Raw genomic sequence first — 20,102 nt, forward strand, 5'->3', positions numbered from 1 at the left:
AAAGGCGAACTAAATAGTCTATCAACTTGTTTAGAAGCGACGGGTGTTTCGTTTGGAGATGAAGTTTACGCTTGCTTGGCACTATGTCGCTGTTGGATAGCTGCTCGTGTCGCGTTCAAGAACTGCTCGGATTTCTAGACCTCGACAATGTGTTGGAATGAAACAGCGAGAGGATTGACGGCCGTCACATATGGCTATAATTGAAAGGACTTTCTCATGTACAGTGGGGCAAATAAGTATTTATTCAACCACTAATTGTGCAAGTTCTCCCACTTGAAAAAATTAGAGAGGCCTGTAATTGTCAACATGGGTAAACCTCAACCATAAGAGACAGAATGTGGGAAAAAAAAACTGAAAATCACATTGTTTGATTTTTAAAGAATTTATTTCCAAATTAGAGTGGAAAATAAGTATTTTGTCACCTACAAACAAGCAAGATTTCTGGCTGTCAAAGAGGTCTAACTTCTTCTAACGAGGCTCCACTCGTTACCTGTATTAATGGCACCTGTTTTAACTCATTATCGGTATAAAAGACACCTGTCCACAAGCTCAGTCAGTCACACTCCAAACTCCACTATGGCCAAGACCAAAGAGCTGTCGAAGGACACCAGAGACAAAATTGTAGACCTGCACCAGGCTGGGAAGACTGAATCTGCAATAGGTAAAACGCTTGGTGTAAAGAAATCAACAGTGGGAGCAATAATTAGGAAATAGAACACATACAAGACCACTGATAATCTCCCTCGATCTGGGGCTCCATGTAAGATCTCACCCCGTGGCGTCAAAATGATAAGAAGAACGGTGAGCAAAAATCCCAGAACCACACGGGGGGACCTAGTGAATGACCTACAGAGAGCTGGGACCACAATGCGCAGCCAGGGACTCAAATCCTGCACTGCCAGACATGTCCCCCTGCTGAAGAAAGTGCACGTCCAGGCCCGTCTGCGGTTCGCTAGAGAGCATTTGGATGATCCAGACGAGGACCGGGACAATGTGTTATGGTCAGATGAAACCAAAATAGAACGTTTTGGTAGAAACACAGGTTCTCGTGTTTGGAGGAGAAAGACTACTGAATTGCATCCGAAGAACACCATACCCACTGTGAAGCATGGGGGTGGAAACATCGTGCTTTGGGGCTGTTTTTCTGCAAAGGGACCAGGACGACTGATCTGTGTAAAGGAAAGAATGAATGGGGCCATGTATCGAGAAATTTTTAGTGAAAATCTCCTTCTGTCATCATGGGCATTGAAGATGAGACGTGGCTTGGTCTTTCAGCATGACAATGATCCCAAACACACAGCCAGGGCAACAAAGGAGTGGCTTCGTAAGAAGCATTTCAAGGTCCTGGAGTGGCCTAGCCAGTCTCCAGATCTCAACGCCATAGAAAATCTGTGGAGGGAGTTGCAAGTCCATGTTGCCCAACGACAGCCCCAAAACATCACTTCTCTAGAGGAGATCTGCAGGGAGCAATGGGCCAAAATATCAGCAACAGTGTGTGAAAAGCTTGTGAAGAGTTATAGAAAACGTTTGGCCTCAGTTATTGCCAACAAAGGGTACATAACAAAGTATTGAGATGAACTTTTGGTATTGACCAAATACTTATTTTCCACCATGATTTGCAAATAAATTCTTTAAAAATCAAACAATGTGATTGTTTTTTTTCCCACATTCTGTCTCTCATGGTTGAGGTTTACCCATGTTGACAATTACAGGCCTCTCTAATATTTTCAGGTGGGAGAACTTGCACAATTAGCGGTTGACTAAATACTTATTTGCCCCACTGTATATCGACACTTGACGAGTCTTATCAAATTATGTACAGTAGACATGCTGGGGTCCACATTGTCGTGGACAGCAAGGTGGCTGAGGGCTAGAAATCCGAGCAGTTCTTGAACGCGACACGAGCAATATTTCGCTCATCTGCACACAAGCGAAACCGAAACCTTCTACCTACTCCTTCCATCCTACTGCATCTTTGCCTGATGTCGTAAAAACGTAAAAAAACACACAAAAAAATGCGATATTGGATCATTTCTCGCGGCACACCTAATGATCTCTCACGGCACACTTGCACACAAGTTGAAAAACACTGCTTTAGAGTACCTTTTCATGATATGCTAATTTTTTGAGATAGGGATTTTTGTTTTTTCTTGACTTTTTTGCCAAAATCATCAATATTAAAACAATAAAAGACTTGAACTACTTTAGTTGTGTCTAATGAATCTAAAATATATGAAAGTCTAATGTAATAATGAACTTTATCGCAATATGCTAATTTTTTTGAGAAAGACCAGTATATCCGGATTTTGTTCAACTTTAGCTTGTTTGAATATAGAAGTGCTTGGTGACTGGCACCTTCCATTTCTCTCTCTTCTTTCAAGCTTTTCTGTACCTACTTGCTGAGATCTGTCCTTTCCGCTGACATTTGCGCAAATGCTAAAGGGTCCGGGGCTGTTTGCCTTCCTCCGCCCCGCCACCACCGCCGCCCGCACCAGGCGAGTCTGGCTCGGGGCGCTAGGCATATGAATTCAGCTCGGCCCCGATTCGTGCCGGGGGATGAAATCCATCTCCGCGAGATGAGACAATGATTCGCCCCGGCTCCATTGTGGCGGCGAGGGCCGAATTTGCATGTAAATGCATCGGGGAAATGATTTGGCGAGATGTTGCTGCCCCGCGCTCACCTACCGGCGCCGCATAAAACGCATTTACATTTTAGATTTCAATTGAAGCACAGGTGAGGATCAAGATGGGAATGAACGGCGGGCTCGTGTTTTAGAAGAAAGCTGCGTTGAATGATGTCTGTTTGTTTAGGTTGCCCCTTTTTCACTGTGTAGCAGCTGCTGCCAACTTCCACAATCTGGAAAAATGATTAGAAAAGCCCCCTGGAAATTGTTTCCTTTCTCTATGAATGCTTTCGCTGACTCAAAAACTCATAATTTTGCTTCCAAGCCAAGTCAAATGATAACATTTTCCGTCCAAGCTCTAAAAAATGACTTTCCGGAACATTGTGTCATTGTGACATGAATTTGTGAGACCCACGAAAAAAAGGCTTCAAGAAGCTCAAACGCTCAAAACTTCTGCCATTTCGGTTTTTAAGCTGTCAATTTAGGAACAGATGAAGTAATCCTGAGAGATTTTCTGCTATTTGCTAGCGAATTTGAACCTTGTTTACAAGACAGATGGCTAACGCGAAATTGTGAGTTCTCAATATTGCGTGGGCGGGGAATGACAGTGATGTTTTAACTCGTTGGCTGCCGTTGAGGGCGCGAGACATGACAATGAACATTCATTTATTCACCTCTCCCTGTCAGAATGGATTGGACGTTTAGTGTTATCAATTGTATTGAAAGATAAGCATTCACAGCCAGTCATACTGTATATGAATTGGACTGCTATCCTTGTCAATGGGAGGCTCTGAGTTATAATTCAGCTTGAGTCTCAAAAACCATACCCCAAAATATGCATGAACTCAGCAAATTTAGGCTGAGTTTGTTTAGATGCACATTCGTATTGTGTTGAAGACTATAGAGTTTCCACCGACACCAAGAGAAGACCAGGGCGGAGACTTTCTGGAGTTAGGAGTACTCACTCCCATAAATCTTGGCAAAGTCCAAAACTTACGGGAGTCCAGCCCCAGATAAGACCAAGAACGTAACTCATCACAAGAGCATGGCCTTAACTCATCGAGACCATGAGAAGACCAAGACTTTTGGGAGTCAAGACCGAGACAACACCAAAAACATAACTCATCAAGACAAAAAACAAGACCACCACCTTTACTCAACAAGAGCAGGAAAACTCTGGAGATTCAGGACCAAGTCAAAATCAGGACTCCTACTCATCAAAACAATACCAAGACTTTTGGGATTCCAGAACAAGAAGAGCCAAGATCAACACTGTAACTTGATGAGACCGATACAAGACCAGGACTTTTTGGAGTCCAGACTGAGACAAGATCTACACTTTTGCGATTCGAGACGGGGACAAGACCAAGACTATAACTCATCGACAACAAAACAAGACTTTTGGGAGTCCAGCACGAGAGAAGACCAAGAACATGAGGTGGTTGCCTATTGTCAGTCTTGATTAGTTAACTGAACAAGAGCAAGACAAGACAAAGTCTTTGGAAATTCAGGGTGAAGATAAAATCAGGACTACAACTCATGAAGAAAATACCAAGACTTTAGGGAGTCCAGAACGAGACAAGACCCAAACATAATTCATCAAGACTAAGACCTTAACTAATCAAGACCAAAGGTTTTGAGAGTCCCGACCAAAAATAGATCAAGAATTTGGAAGTCCAGACAGAGACAAGACCAAGACTGTAACTCAATGAGACCAATACAAGACCAGAATTTTTTTGGAGTCCAGACTTATCAAGTCAAAGACAAGTCCAAGACTTTTGCGATTCGAGAATGAGACAAGACCAAGACTTTAACTCATCGAGAACAAAACAAGAGCAAGACTTTTGGGAGTCCAACCCGAGAGAAGACCAAGAAAATAAATAATCAAGACTAAAACAAGAAAACGGGCTTAACTCAACGAGAGCAAGACAAGTATAGACTTTGGAAAGTCAGAACCAAGACACAATCAGGACTGCTACTCAAAAAGATAACACCAAGACTTTTGGAAATCTAGACCAAGGAATAACCAAAACATAACTTATCAAGTCAAAGACAAGGCCAAGACCTTTGCGATTCGAGACATAGACAAGACCAAGACTACAACTCATCAACAACAAAACAAGATAAAGAATTATGGGAGTCCAACCCGAGTGAAGACCAAGAAAATAACTAATCGAGACTAAAACAAGAAAACGACTTTAACTCAACAAGAGAAAGACAAGACAAAGACTTTGGAAAGTCCGGACCAAGACAAAATCAGGACTACTACTCATCAAAAAATCATCAGGACTTTTGGAAATCTAGAACAAGGCATTACCAAGACATAACTCATCAAGACGAAGACCTTAACTAATCAAAATCAAGGATCTTGATAGTCCAGAGAACAAAACGTTAACTCAATGGGACCAATACATGACCACGATTTTTTGGAGTCTAGCCCGAGATAAAACCGAGAACAGGAGGTTGTTGCCTAGTTTTAGTCTTGATGAGTTAACTCAACCCGAGCAAGACCAGACAGAGACTTTGGAGAGTCAGGTCCAAGACAAAATCAGGACTACTACTCATCAAGACATTACCAAGACTTTTGGGAGTTCAGAGCGAAACAACACCCAAAACATAATTCATCAAAACTAAGACCTTAACTAATCAAGACCAAGGGTTTTGAGAGTCATGACCAGACAAGACCAAGACTTTGGAAGTCCAGACAGAGACAAGACCGTAACTCGATAAGACCAATACCAGACCAGGACTTTTTGGAGTCCAGACCGAGACAAGATCAAGACCAAAACTTATCAAGTCAAAGACAAGGCCAAGACTTTTGCCATTCGAGAATGAGACAAGACCAAGAGTATAACTCATTGAGAACAAAACAAGACCGAGACTTTTGAGAATCCAACCCGAGAGAAGACCAAGAACATAACTCATCAAGACTAAAACAAGACAACGACCTTAACTCAACAAGAGCAAGACAAGGCAAAGACTTTGGAGAGTCAGGTCCAAGACAAAATCAGGACTACTATTCAAGACAAAACTTTTGGCAGTCCAGAACAAGACATAACCAAAAACATAACTTATCAAGACTAAGACCTTAACTAATAAAAAATAAGGATTTTGAGAGTCCGGACATGACAAGACCAAGACTTTAACTCAATGAGACAAATACAAGATTGGGACTTTTTGAAATCCAGACAAAGCCAAGATCAAGACCATAACTTATCAAGTCAACACAAGCCTAAGACATTTGCGATTTGAAACTGAGACAAGACCAAGACTAAAACTCACCGAGACCAATACATGATCGAGACTTTCGGAAGTCGAGGCCACGACGAGCCCAAACCCATAAGTCCTCAGATTCAAGACAAGTCCAAAACTTTCAGGAGTCGGAACCAGAACTCGTCAAAAGAGTTTGGGGATTACAACAGCCTTAACATTAACTAATTTATTATTATGCTAATTTGTAAAGAATGGAAAAAGATATGAACTAACTTTTTTCCCACTGAAAGAAGAGAGTCTAACCTTTCTTTTGGTGGGTTCCATGTTTACAGTATATAGCAAAAGAACAGAATTATCTGTGGGCCTTGCAAAATCAGTCAAAATCCAGTAAAACGGCCGGGAGCGAAGGGCCTTGCTCCGGTGAAAATGGCTGGGAGTGAATGAGTTAAGAGTCACAACACTTTGAAGAAGTTAGTCTGCCATTTTCTGAATCATTTTAGCTTTTTCATTTCTTCATCGATCTCCTTGAACAAGACAACAATACCCAAACAACACATTAGAAATGATATGAATCATTTGAATGCCCCTATTTTCCTTTGAAATCAATCCCAGCTGTTTAAAAAGAAAAACCAAGCGAGCCCGGCGGAGGAAGCGCTCCAATAACTCCGCTGATGAATGCATGATGCTAACATAATTAGCCTGATCAGCTCCCGTCCGCTCTGATTTGAGTCGGATCGATTGAAGCCGGATCGATAACCGGCCGCGAGAGCTTGTTAACCTCACCCGCGCTGATCCTCCTTTTACGGCCGCGTTAATCATCTCCTTTCAGGCGGAGGAGTTTAGCCTTCGTCTCCTGATGCTTGTCATTTCGTTATTTCAGCTAAAATGAGAAATTAGCCTCCATTTAAAACACTCTTTGGGTTTAACAGTCCAACGTGGTGTTTAAGCCCTAAAAAACAACAACACACATTTCCCAGCCATTCGTTTAGTGATGGTTGTTGTTCTCTAGTGATAATGTTAATTAGCAAACGCACAGATGGCTAATGGCTCTGCTTGCGTGCTAACTGTGCTAACTTGGCAGCTGAGGTTATTCACGCAAGTGTGGCACTCGTTTCTAAACTAAGATGATAGGAAGTCATTTGTCTCATTGACGATGCTAGACTAGGGTGTCTAAACGTCCTCTTTTGCCCGGACAAGTCCTCTTATTACGTGCCCTCCGCAGCGTCCGTCCGGGTTTCATAAATTCATGAAAATGTCCGGTTTTTATGATTTTTCACGGGACCAATTGGAAGAGAATCCCTCCGGCCGCTAGGGGGCAGCACCTGTCTGCGTTGACGTGCCTCCTACTAGTAGGGGCGGGAGAAGGAGTAGATATTCTTCTTCTTTTTATGTTGGCAGTTTACCCTTTGTTTCATGGGGAATTACCACCATCTACTGACGGTTTGGCGAGTGATCAGACTACAGTGAGGAGTTCAATAAGGAGTTCTAAAAGACGTGGCTCCATACACCTTTCTGTAAGTTTATCTCCTGTTAATGTCGACCACGTGTCTTCTGTTGTATATTTTGTTATATGTGTACACAGAGATGCAGTATATTGTTCTGCGTTAGTTGATTTGGTTGAATGGCAGTATTATATTCTAAATAGCTGTGTTTCTTATGAGTTTTTTATGATAAATACTAGGGCTGTCAAAATTATCACGTTAACGAGCGGTAATTAATTTTTTAAACTAATGGCGTTAAAATATTTGACGCAATTGATGCACATGCCCTGCTCAAACAGATTAAAATGACAGTACAGTTTAATGTTCGCGTGTTACTTGTTTTTTGGTGTTTGGTGCCCTCTACTGGCGCTTGGGTCCAACTGATTTTATGTGTTACACCATGAGTGAACATGGTGTAATTATTGACATCAACAATGGCGAGCTACTAGTTTATTTTTTGATTGAAAATTTTACAAATGTTAATAAAACGAAAACATTAAGAGGGGTTTTAATATAACATTTCTATAACTTGTACTAACATTTATCTTTTAAGAACTACAAGTCTTTCTATCCATGGATCGCTGTAAGAGAATGTTAATAATGTTAATGCCATCTTGTTGATTTATAGTTATAATAAACAAATACAGTACTTATGTACCGTATGTTGAATGTATATATCCGTCTTGTGTCTTATCTTTCCATTCCAACAATAATTTACAGAAAAATATGGTATATTTTATAGATGGTTTGAATTGCGATTAATTATGATTAATTAATTTTTAAACTGTAATTAACTCGATTAAAAAATTTAATCGTTTGACAGCCCTATTCTTTATATATTTAAAAATGTTTTCTCATTTTTTAATTGAGTTTGTTTTAAAAACAAAAAAAACGGTTGTTTAAATTTATGAACAGTGTTGAGACCAGACATGTCCAAAGTCCGGCCCCGGGGCCAAATGCGGCCCGTGGTCAAATTTCATCCGGCCCCCAGCCTCTGTCATAAAATCAATAACGTCTGGCCCGCACACAGACTTAATAAATTGGTCAGCAGTACTGCAACCAGCATATGAAGTAGCTTACACACGAAATGTTGCTCCTCATTTAGCACTTTAACCCTTTATTGCCAAATGTATCACTTTTGATACACCTAAAATTTCATGATTTTGAGACTAATTTAGAATTATGACATTTCTTTTTGAAAAAAAATAATAAAATAATGGATGCAAGTCAACACATGCATCTGCAGGTTCCATGAGAAAAAAACATGATTTAGCATGGGTTATAGATATTAGAGCGCTTATTACACATATTCATGTTGACTTCTCTTTTTACAAATTTGAAAAAAAAAGGTTTCATTAGGACCTTATTTTTCAAATTTTGGAATTCTCTGATAATTTCTTCATGTTGCAGGTATTTAAGGGCTATGCGACATTACCCCGTGTGACCCAATACCTCCATTTTCTAAAATGGCCACAATCAACAACAACAACAAAAAAAAGAAAGTTGACTGTGACGGCCGACGCTTCAAGGATAGGTGGAAATTGGACTATTTCTTCACTAAAATACGCACCAACTGTGTATGCCTCATTTGCAAAGAGACAGTCGCTGTTTTTAAATATTTCAATGTGAGGCGATATTACCAAACAAGACACGCTGACATGTATAACAAGATTACAGGGGAGATACGCAGCGAGAAATTGAAGCAACTTCAAGCTAGTTTAATTTCACAGCAGCAGTATTTCGCAAGAGCCCGAGAGTCGAAAGAGAACGCCACAAAGGCTAGTTGCGAGATTGTTGAAATTATTAATTGACTAACCCCATTAAAAAAAAAAGCAAATGTAACACACTGATTGGCTTGCTAAAATTTACTTAAATATATTGTTCTACGTAGAGGACGTCAGCCAAGGTCGGCCCCCCACATTTTTACCACACCAAATTTGCCCCCCTTTGCAAAAAGTTTGGACACCACTGGTTAAGACAATTGACCTGTGATTAGACATCCCTGACATAAAAAAAAAAAAAAAAAAAGTTATTTTTTTCCCTAATCAAATGGGACAACTTTTGTAGTTTAGCCTTGGTCTCCTAACTTTTTTTTTGGTCAGTCAACATGTCAACCAATTATTATAATCCTCAAGCTTAAGGGTGTGAATTTTCCAAGGTACACTTTTACGAATCACAGCTTGACTCTTCCACGGCGTTCATCAAGAGGCATCATTACAATCATCTCTCTTCAGACGAGGATGTTCCTCCCTCATCAAGTCCCCCCCCGCGCCGTAAAATTCCACCATGGGCGTCATTTTCATTCGGAGACGAAACGCGGAGAGCGAGGACGCCACTTAACGCAAACTCCCCGGGAATCGTAACCTCGCCGGTGAATTATAGAAACGTCCTTTGGACGCTTCGTTTTACGGCCTTCCCGCTCCGTAGCGGCTTCCTCGTGGGAGAGCTTTGGCAAAGTCAAAGTGCTACTGCTGCTGCAAAGTCCGCAGACAACCAGGAAACTTGACTTTTGGGCCAGGGGGGCACAACATGTTAATGACCGCAAAACGCAGTGTCAGCAATAAAATTAACTTACAAGAATATTTATAATAATAAGTTGACAATTAGTGTTTTTTGTTTCCCATCATTCTTGAGGGGAATTCTAAATCCGGCTGCTTAGGACAGCTATACTGTTCGCCAAAATCGTCATCCATTGAATATGGTACGCCCGCTGGTGCCGTGCCAATGTAGTTACCCCAGTAAAAAATTGTATTCCCTGGTTGGAGCCATATGGAGGTAGATTTGTGTCTTCATTATTCGATCAAAAAAAAGAAAAAATGTGTTTGAATGCAAAAATAAATGTGAAACTCAACAAAATGCATTTGAAAGCTATTTTTATTAGAATTTTTTTTTTTTTTTTAAATGAAGCAGCTTTTTTGATTCAATCAAAAAATAAGTTGCTTCAAACAAAAACTAAATATTTTCAAACAAAAAATCAGTTCAATCAAAAAAAAGAAAAATTTAAATCATAGAAAAAAAAGTTTTTGAATGCGAAAAAATATTTGAGACTCAAATATTTGCATTTGAACACTTAATTTTTAATTTAAAAAGTTTTCTTTGATTTTAGCAATCCTATTTGGTTTTGGGTCCTATTATGGGTAGGACATTTGTGTCTAAATCATTCAATCCTCCATAAAAAGTTGCTTCAATCAAAAAAAAAAAAAAAAATTCAAACAAAGAAAAAAATAATTTGAAAAATAAATTGCCCTCCCTCTATTTTTTATTTCTATTTTTAAATAATATGCAAAGCAAATGACCGTCTAAGGTGCTGGTCACAAGATCTGTTTGAAAAATAATTCCACTCACCGTTGATTTGTGGTCACTAACTGTTGATTTTGGGCATTCCCAGATCACTTCATGCATATTTTGGGTAGTTTCTTTTTCATTTTGGGTCAGTTCTTGTTGGTTTTGGGCATTCCTGGGTCACATCCTACTCATTTTGGGTCATTTCTTGTTGAATTTGGGCCACTTTTTTGGGGGGGGTATTACCGAGTCACTTCCTGCATGTTTTGGGTAGTTTCTCGTTAATTTGGAGTCACTTGTTCTTTATTTTGGGCATTCCCGTAATACTTCATGCATATTTAGGGTCACTTATTGTTGATTGGATGTTTATCAGCGTCAATGGCAGTCAATGACTGACTGCCCAACAAATAGTTAAACTCTCAATCCCAGTTAATTCAGCTTGGGTGACTTTGTCTCATTGGACTTTCCCCATCCAATCCTATTGAAATAATTTCATCTGGTCTTGGGCAACTTGCCTCAGGTGTCAACTCCCACCCCCTAAAAAACCTCAAATACTCCCATTTCGCCGTAAATATAGATGCGTGGCACCGTCTGTTGCCGGCTGCCTCCTCCATTTGTCTCCATTAGAGGTCCGCGAGGTGAATTAGGCCGTGCATCTGTTGCGGGTCATGTCCGCGAGCGTCAACAGCAGCATTACCGGGCAAAGGGGGGTTGTTGTTCACGCTCGCCGGCCAAGTTGGATGCACCTGTGTTCCATTTGGACGTCCTTTCCGTCCACCTTTCATCTTAGGCCGTGACCTCCTGTTTGTTTACATCTATAGAGATGATATAGGCTTGTTTATTTGCTCGAAAGAGTTTATTGCTGCGTATTTGGATTGCATGGATTCTTTGCAATAGTAAAGCTCCACCACGTACTAGAATATTGGTATTTTTTATGTCTTCATTTTTTTCCAGCGCGCCTAACAGCCCGCATGTTTTCATCAATTCATTCACGTTGTGCCAAAAAATACATATTTTTGGACAAAATATAAAAAGACCCTTTCATTTCCAATGGCAAAACACATTGAAAATGTTTGTCCTATAGGTTTTGTCCAATTCATATCATTCAAACAACAAAAATTTCACAAAATCAAGGCACACTGAATAGCCAATTGTCCATTTTTGGGAAAAATGTACTATTCCGCTAAAATTTGACAAATGTTTTCCATATTTACAATGCCTTGATAGATCTACTGATCTAAACCCAAAATTTAGCAGGAGGTGACCCAGAAATGCCCCAGAATTACCAGGTGACCAGAAATGAGCATGAAGTGACCCGGGAATGCCCCAGAATCGATGATATCACCCGAAATGAGAAAGAAGTGACCTGCGAATGCCCAAAATCGACAGTTAGTCACCAAAAATTATCAGGAAGCGACCCAAAATCATTAAGAAATGACCCAAAATAAGCAGCAAATGGTCTAGGAATGCCCAAAATCTACAGTTAGTGACACAAAAATAAAGAGGAAGTCAACAAAAATCAACAAGAAATGACCCAAAATAAGCTGGAAGTGACTCAGGAATGCCCCAAAATGAAAAGAAAGTGACCCAAAATCAACAAAAAAATGAGCCAAAATGACAAGAATTGACCCGGGAATGCCCAAAACCAACAGTTAGAGACCAAATTTCAACTGGAAGCAACCCCAAAATCAACCAGAAATTACCTATAACAAGCAGGAAGTGACCTGGGAATGCCCAAACTCAACAGTTAGTGACACAAAAATCAACAAGAAATGACCCAAAATAAGCTGGAAGTGACTCAGGAATGCCCCAAAATGATAAGAAAGTGACCCAAAATCAACAAAAAAATGAGCCAAAATGATAAGAATTGACCCGGGAACGCCCAAAATCGACAGTTAGTCACCAAAAATTATCAGGAAGCGACCCAAAATCATTAAGAAATGACCCAAAATAAGCAGCAAGTGGCCTAGGAATGCCCAAAATCTACAGTTAGTGACACAAAAATAAAGAAGTCAACAAAAATCAACAAGAAATGACCCAAAATAAGCTGGAAGTGACTCAGGAATGCCCCAAAATGATAAGAAAGTGACCCAAAATCAACAAAAAAATGAGCCAAAATGACAAGAATTGACCCGGGAATGCCCAAAACCAACAGTTAGAGACCAAATTTCAACTGGAAGCAACCCCAAAATCAACCAGAAATTACCTATAACAAGCAGGAAGTGACCTGGGAATGCCCAAACTCAACAGTTAGTGACACAAAAATCAACAAGAAATGACCCAAAATAAGCTGGAAGTGACTCGGGAATGCCCCAAATTGAAAAGAAAGTGACCCAAAATCAACAAAAAATGAGTCAAAATGATAGGAATTGACCCGGGAATGCCCAAAACCAACAGTTAGAGACCAAATTTCAACTGGAAGCAACCCCAAAATCAACCAGAAATGACCCAGAACAAGGAGGAAGTGACCTGGGAATTCCCAAAATCAAAAGTCAGTGACACAAACTCAACAAGAAATGACCCAAAATAAGCAGAAAGTGACCCAGAAATGCTCCAAAATCAACAGTTAGGGACATAATTTTTTTTTTTTTTTAATCAACAAAAAACGACCCAAAATGAGCAGCATGTGACCTGGGAAAACCCCAAAATCAACAGTTAGTAATGCATAATCACAAGAAATTACTCAAAATGAACAGGAAGTGACCAGGGAATCCCAAATCCCAAATCAACAGTTAGTGACAAAAGAAATCACCAAGAAATGATCCAAAATAAGCAGGAAGTGATGTAAGAATGCCCAAAATCAACAGTTAGTGACAAAAAATGAAGCGGAAGTGACCAAAAATCAACAAGAAATGACCCAAAATGAGCTGTAAGTGACTCTGCATTGCCCCAAAATGAAAAGAAAGTGACCCAAAATTAACAAGAAGCTACCCAAAATATGCAGGAAGTGACTCGGGAATGCCCAAAATAAACATTTAGTGATCATAAATTAACAGGGAGTGGCCCAAATTCAACAAGAAATGACCCATAATGAGCAGAAAGTGACCCGGGACTGGCCAAAACCAACAAGAACTGACCCCAAAAAACAAAAAACAAAACAACAACAAAAAAACTACCCAAAATATGCATGAAGTGATCTGGGAATGCCCAAAATTCAATTAAATTCAATTCATTTTCATTTGTATAGCCCTAAATCACAACAGGGTTATCTCAAAGGGATCAACACTTAGTGACCAAAAATCAACAAGGAGTGGCCCAAAACCAACCAGAAAAGACCCCAAATGAGCAGGAAGTGACCCGGTAACACCCCAAAATTAACACAAAAAAAAACTACACAACATTTGCCCGAAGTGATCCAGGAATGCCCAAAATGACCAGTTAGTGATAAAAAATAAATCAACAGTGGCCCAAAATCAACCAGAAATGACCCAAAATGATCAGGAACTGACCCAGGAATGTTCCAAAATTAGCAAGAAAGAACCAAAGTTAAAAAGAAACTACTCAAAATATGCATGAAGTGACCCAGGACTGCCCAAAATCAACAGGCAGTTGCCCAAAATTAACCAGAAATGACCCAAAATGAGAAGAAAGTGACCCGCTAATGCCCAAAATCAACAAGAAGTGACCCAAAATTAAAAAGAAACTAACCAAAATATGCATGAAGTGACCTGGGATGCCCCAAAATCAACAAGAAGTGACTCAAATAATTAAGAAACTACCCAAAATATGCATCAAGTGACCAGGAATGCCCAAATCAACAGGGAGTGGCTAAAAAAAAAAAACAACAAAAATGAAAATCAACAAGAATAGACCCAAAATTGACAAGAAACTCCCCAAAATATGCATGGCGTGACCTAGGAATGCCCAAAATCAACAGTTAGTGACCAAAAATCACCCAAAATGAGAAGGAATTGACTCTGTGTCGCCCCAAAACTTGACCCCAAATTAAAAAGAAACCACCCAAAATATGCATGAAGTGACCCAGGAATTCCCCAAAATCAACAAGCAGTGACCCCAAATTAAAAAGAAACTACCCAAAATATGCACCAAGTGACCTGGGAATGCCCAAAATCAACAGGCAGTTGCCCATAATCAATCAGATATGACCCAAAATGAGAAGCAAGTGACCCAGGAATGCCTAAAATCAACAAGAAGTGAACCAAAATTAAAAAGAAACTACCCAAAACATGCATGAAGTGACCCGGGAAGAACCAAAATCAACAAAAAAATGATCCAGAATTAAAAGTAACTACCCAAAATATGCATGAAGTGACCTGGGATTGCCCAAAATCAACAGTTAGTGACCCAACATTAACCAGAAATGACCCAAAATGAGAAGGAAGTGAACCGGGAATGCCCACAATCAGTGACCAAAAAAAATCAACAGAGAGTGGCCCAAAATCAACTAGAAATGACCCAAAATGAGCAGGAAATGACCCAGGAATGCCCCAAAATCTACAAGAATTGACCCAATATTAAAAATAAAACTACTCAAAATATGCATGAAGTGACCCGGGAATACCCAAAACCAACGGTTAGTGACCCAAAATCAACCAAAAAATTACCCAAGATGAGAAGGAAGTGAACCGGGAATGCCCCAAATCCACACCTAGTGACGAAAAAAATCAACAGGAAATGACCCAAATTCAACAACAACTGATACAAAATGAGCAAGAAGTGACCTGGGAATGCCCCAAATCAATGGGTAGTGACCATGAATCAACAATTAGTGACTCCAAATGAACAAGAAATGACCCAAAATGAGTCAATTTCTGCCAACAAGTTATTACAGCCAACTTTAGTTATTTTTTTATTCATTTTTTTTTACCTAGAAAAGTTCCTGTTTCAGAGTAGCCGCTAATCACCAAACCGCCACTAAATCTTATTTTGATTCCATCAGTGTATGTTTGTCTTCGTTATCAGTTCCCCCTCGTAATAAGCGGCGTGAATAGAAAAAGCTGCGTTTTTGGTCACGTAATAGACTTTGATCAGTCATTCTTATTTATTACGCTGTCAAGGCGTTGTTGCAAAGTACTCTCTTATTGCTTAGTCAGTGCAGTCGATAAGCTAGTGCAGCGTGGCAATAAAAAGTAGTAAATCATCCGCATAATTAACTCAAGTCGAGCCCCTTGAAGTCGTTAAAGCTCGGCCTGCTTTCACACCGTCGGGTATCGGACCCAAATCGCTCCCTCGCGGATTTCATTTGAAATTTGGTCCTTCCAGCAACTTTAAATCAGCAACTAAAATTTGGAGACAGTCTCGAGGAGTCACGTCTGGAAAGAGAAGTCTGAAGTTTTGAGATTAAAGACTTCATTTTTTGATCATTTACACGTTTTATGACTTATATTGTTAGCAAATTTGATACTTGGATTAGACAGATAAACAATCATGTGCAAATAACATTTAAAATTTCAGCTTGTTTGATTCAGCTACATGAAAATTGGTTGGCATATCTAGCTTGAGTCTACCAATTTGGTCTAAATTGGACATTTCAGGGACAAACATAACCCCCCGTTTAAAATTTAGCCCCTGATGCGCGTTTCATTTAGCCCCATGATCCTGAGTAGACCCGCAAAAAGTCTCAGGAAGCCATGATCCAAAAAACATGGGAAGTGTGCCATTTTGGTTTAAAGTGGACATTTTAGGGCTAATTCTCACTGATCATGCCTCTGAGGTGCATTTAAAAATTCAGCCCCAGAAACCAGTTTCATGTAGTACCATGAAACTTGGTCGTTATGTCTATCCTGAGTAGACCCACAAAAAAGTCTCAGGAAGCCATGACCCAAAAGACATGGTAAGTGTGCCATTTTGTTAAAAATGGACATTTTAGGGGTTCATTTTCACTAATCTTTGCCTTGGGGTGCATTTAAAAATTCAGCCCCTGAAAACAGTTTCATAGAGCAGCATGAAACTTGGTATTTATGTTGATCCTGAGTAGACCCACAAAAAAGTCTCAAGAAGCCATGCTCAAAAAGATATGGGCAATGTGGCATTTTGTTTAAAATTGGTTGGCATATCTAGCTTGAGTGTACCAATTTGGTCTCAATTGGACATTTCAGGGACAAACATATTTCCCCCCGTTTAAAAATGTAGCCCCTGATGCGCGTTTCATTTAGCACCATGATCCTGAGTAGACCCGCAAAAAGTCTCAGGAAGTCAGGATCCAAAAAACATGGGAAGTGTGCCATTTTGGTTTAAAGTGGACATTTTAGGGGTAATTTTGACTGATCTTTGCCTCTGGGGTGCATTTAAAAGTCCAGCCCCTGAAACCAGTTTCATGAAGCACCATGAAACTTGGTAGTTATGTCTATCCTTAGTAGACACACAAAAAAGTCTCAGGAAGCTATGACCCAAAAGACATGGTAAGTGGGCCATTTCGGTTAAAAGTGGACATTTTAGGGGTTAATTTTCACTAACCTTTGCCTTGGGGTGCATTTAAAACTTCAGCCCTCGAAACTAGTTTCATGCAGCACTATGAAACTTGGTAGTCATGTTTATACTGAGTAGACCCACAAAAAAGTCTCAAGGAGCCATGATCCAAAAGACACGGGAAGTGTGTCATGTGGGTCGAAATCTGCCAATGTAGGGGTAACATTTACTGATCTTTGCCTGAAGGGTGCATTTAAAACTTCAGCCCTCGAAACTAGTTTCATGCAGCACTATGAAACTTGGTAGTCATGTTTATACTGAGTAGACCCACAAAAAATGTATTAGAAGCCATGATCCAAAAGACATGGGAAGTGTGCCATTTTCGTTTAAAGTGGACATTTTAGTGGTTAATTTTCACTAATCATTGCCTTGGGGTGCATTTAAAAATTCAGCCCCTTAAACCAGTTTCATGTAGCCCCATGAAACCTGTTAGTTATGTCATTCCTGAGTAGACCCACAAAAATATCTGACGAAGCCACGCTCCAAAAAACATGGGAAGCATGTCATTTTGGTTTAAAGTGGACATTTTAGGGGTAAATTTTCACTAATCTTTGCCTTGGGGTGCATTTAAAACATCAGCCCCTGAAACCAGTTTTATGTAGCGCCATGAAACTTGGTAGTGATGTCTTTCCTGAGTAGACCCACAAAAATATCTGACGAAGCCATGCTCCAAAAAACATGGGAAGCGTGTCATTTTGGTTTAAAGTGGACATTTTAGGGGTAAATTTTCATTAATCTTTGCCTTGGGGTGCATTTAAAAAATCAGCCCCTGAAACCAGTTTTATGTAGCGCCATGAAACTTGGTAGTGATGTCTATCCTGAGTAGACCCGCTAAAAGTCTCAAGAAGCCATAACCCAAAAGACATGGTAAGTGTGCCATTTTGGTTAAAAGTGGAAATTTTAGGGGTTAATTTTCACTAATCTTTGCCTTGGGGTGCATTTAAAAATTCAGCCCCTGAAACCAGTTTCATGTAGCACCATGAAACTTGGGAGTTATGTCTATCCCTAGTAGACCCACAAAAAAGTTTCAAAAAACCCAGACACTTGGGATATGTGCTATTTTAGTGTAAAGTGGACATTTTATGGGTAATTTTGACTGATCTTTGCCTCTGGGGTGCATTTAAAAGTCCAGCCCCTGAAACCAGTTTCACGTAGCACAATGAAACTTGGTAGATATTTTGATCTTGAGTTGACCCACAAAAAAGTCTCAGGAAGCCATGACCCAAAAGACATGGTAAGTGTGCCATTTTGGTTAAAAGTGGACATTTTAGGGGTTCATTTTCACTAATCTTTGCCTTGGGGTGCATTTAAAAATTCAGCCCCTAAAAAACAGTTTCGTATAGCACCATGAAACTTGATATTTATGTTGATCCTGAGTAGACCCACAAAAAAGTCTCAAGGAGCCATGATCCAAAAGACACGGGAGGAGTGTCATGTGGGTCAAAATTTGACAATGTAGGGGTAACATTCACTGATTTTTGCCTGAGGGGTGCATTTAAAACTTCTGCCCTCGAAACTAGTTTCATGCAGCACTGTAAAACTTGGTAGTCATGTTTATACTGAGTAAACCCACAAAAAAAGTATTAGAAGCCATTATCCAAAAGACATGGGAAGTGTGCCATTTTCGTTTATAGTGGACATTTTAGTGATTAATTTTCACTAATCTTTGCCTTGGGGTGCATTTAAAAATTCAGCCCCTTAAACCAGTTTCATGTAGCCCCATGAAACTTGTTAGTGAAGTCTTTCCTGATTAGACCCACAAAAATGTCTCAAGAAGCCATAACCCAAAAGACATAGTAAGTGTGCCATTTTGGCTTAAAGTGCACATTTTAGGTGTAATTTTCACTGATATTTGCCTCTGGGGTTCATTTAAAAACCCAGCCCCGGAAACCAGTTTTATGTAGCACCATGAAACTTGGGAGTTATGTCTATCCCAAGTAGACCCACAAAAAGTTTCAAAAAACCATGCTCAAAAAGACACGGGCTATGTGCCATTTCGGTTTAAAGTGGACATGGTAGGGGTAATTTTCACGGATCTATACCTCTGAGGTGCATTTTAAAAATTCAGCCCCTGAAAACAGTTTCATGTAGCACCATGAAACTTGGTAAATATTTTGATCTTGAGTATACCCACAAAAAAGTCTCAGGAAGCCATGCTCCAAAAAACATGGGAAGAGTGCCATTTTGGTTTAAAGTTGACATTTTAGGGATTAAATTTCACTAATCTTTGCCTTGGGGTGCATTTAAAAATTCAGCCCCTTGAACCAATTTCATGTAGCACCATGAAACTTGGGATTTATGTCAATCCTGAGTAGACCCACAAAAACGTCTGAAGAAGCCATGCTCCAAAAAACATGGGAAGTGTGCCATTTTGGTTTATAATGGACATTTTCGGGGTAGTTTTCACTGATCTTTGCCTGAGGTTCATTTTAAAAATTCAGCCCCAGAAACCATTTTCATGTAGCACCTTGAAACTTGGGATTTATGTCTATCCTGAGTAGACACGCAAAAATGTCTCAAAAAGCAATGCTCCAAAAAACATAAAAAGTGTGCCATTTTGCATTATAGTAATCATTTTAGGGGTAATTTTCACTGATCTTTTTGCCTTGGGGTGCATTTAAAACATCAGCCCCCGAAACCAGCTTCATGCAGCACCATGAAACTTGGTAAATATTTCGTTCTTGAGTCAACCCACAAAAAAGTCTCAAGAAACCATGATCCAAAAGACACAGGAAGTGTGTCATGTGGGTCGAAATTTGACAATTTAGGGGTAACATTCACTGATCTATGCCTCTGGGGTGCATTTAAAAATTCAGCCCCCGAAACCAGTTTCATGTAGCTCCATGAAACTTGGTAGTTATGTCAATTCTTAATAGACCCACAAAAAAGTCTATAGAAGCCATGATCCAAAAGACACGGGAATTGTTTCATGTGGGTCGAAATTTGACAATTTAGTGGTAACATTCACTGATCTATGCCTCTGGGGTGCATTTAAAAATTCAGCCCCCGAAACCAGTTTCATGTAGTTCCATGAAACTTGGTAGTTATGTCAATTCTTAATAGACCCACAAAA

The sequence above is a fragment of the Corythoichthys intestinalis genome, chromosome 11, assembly GCF_030265065.1.
Source record: "Corythoichthys intestinalis isolate RoL2023-P3 chromosome 11, ASM3026506v1, whole genome shotgun sequence".
NCBI classification, from domain to species: domain Eukaryota; kingdom Metazoa; phylum Chordata; class Actinopteri; order Syngnathiformes; family Syngnathidae; genus Corythoichthys; species Corythoichthys intestinalis.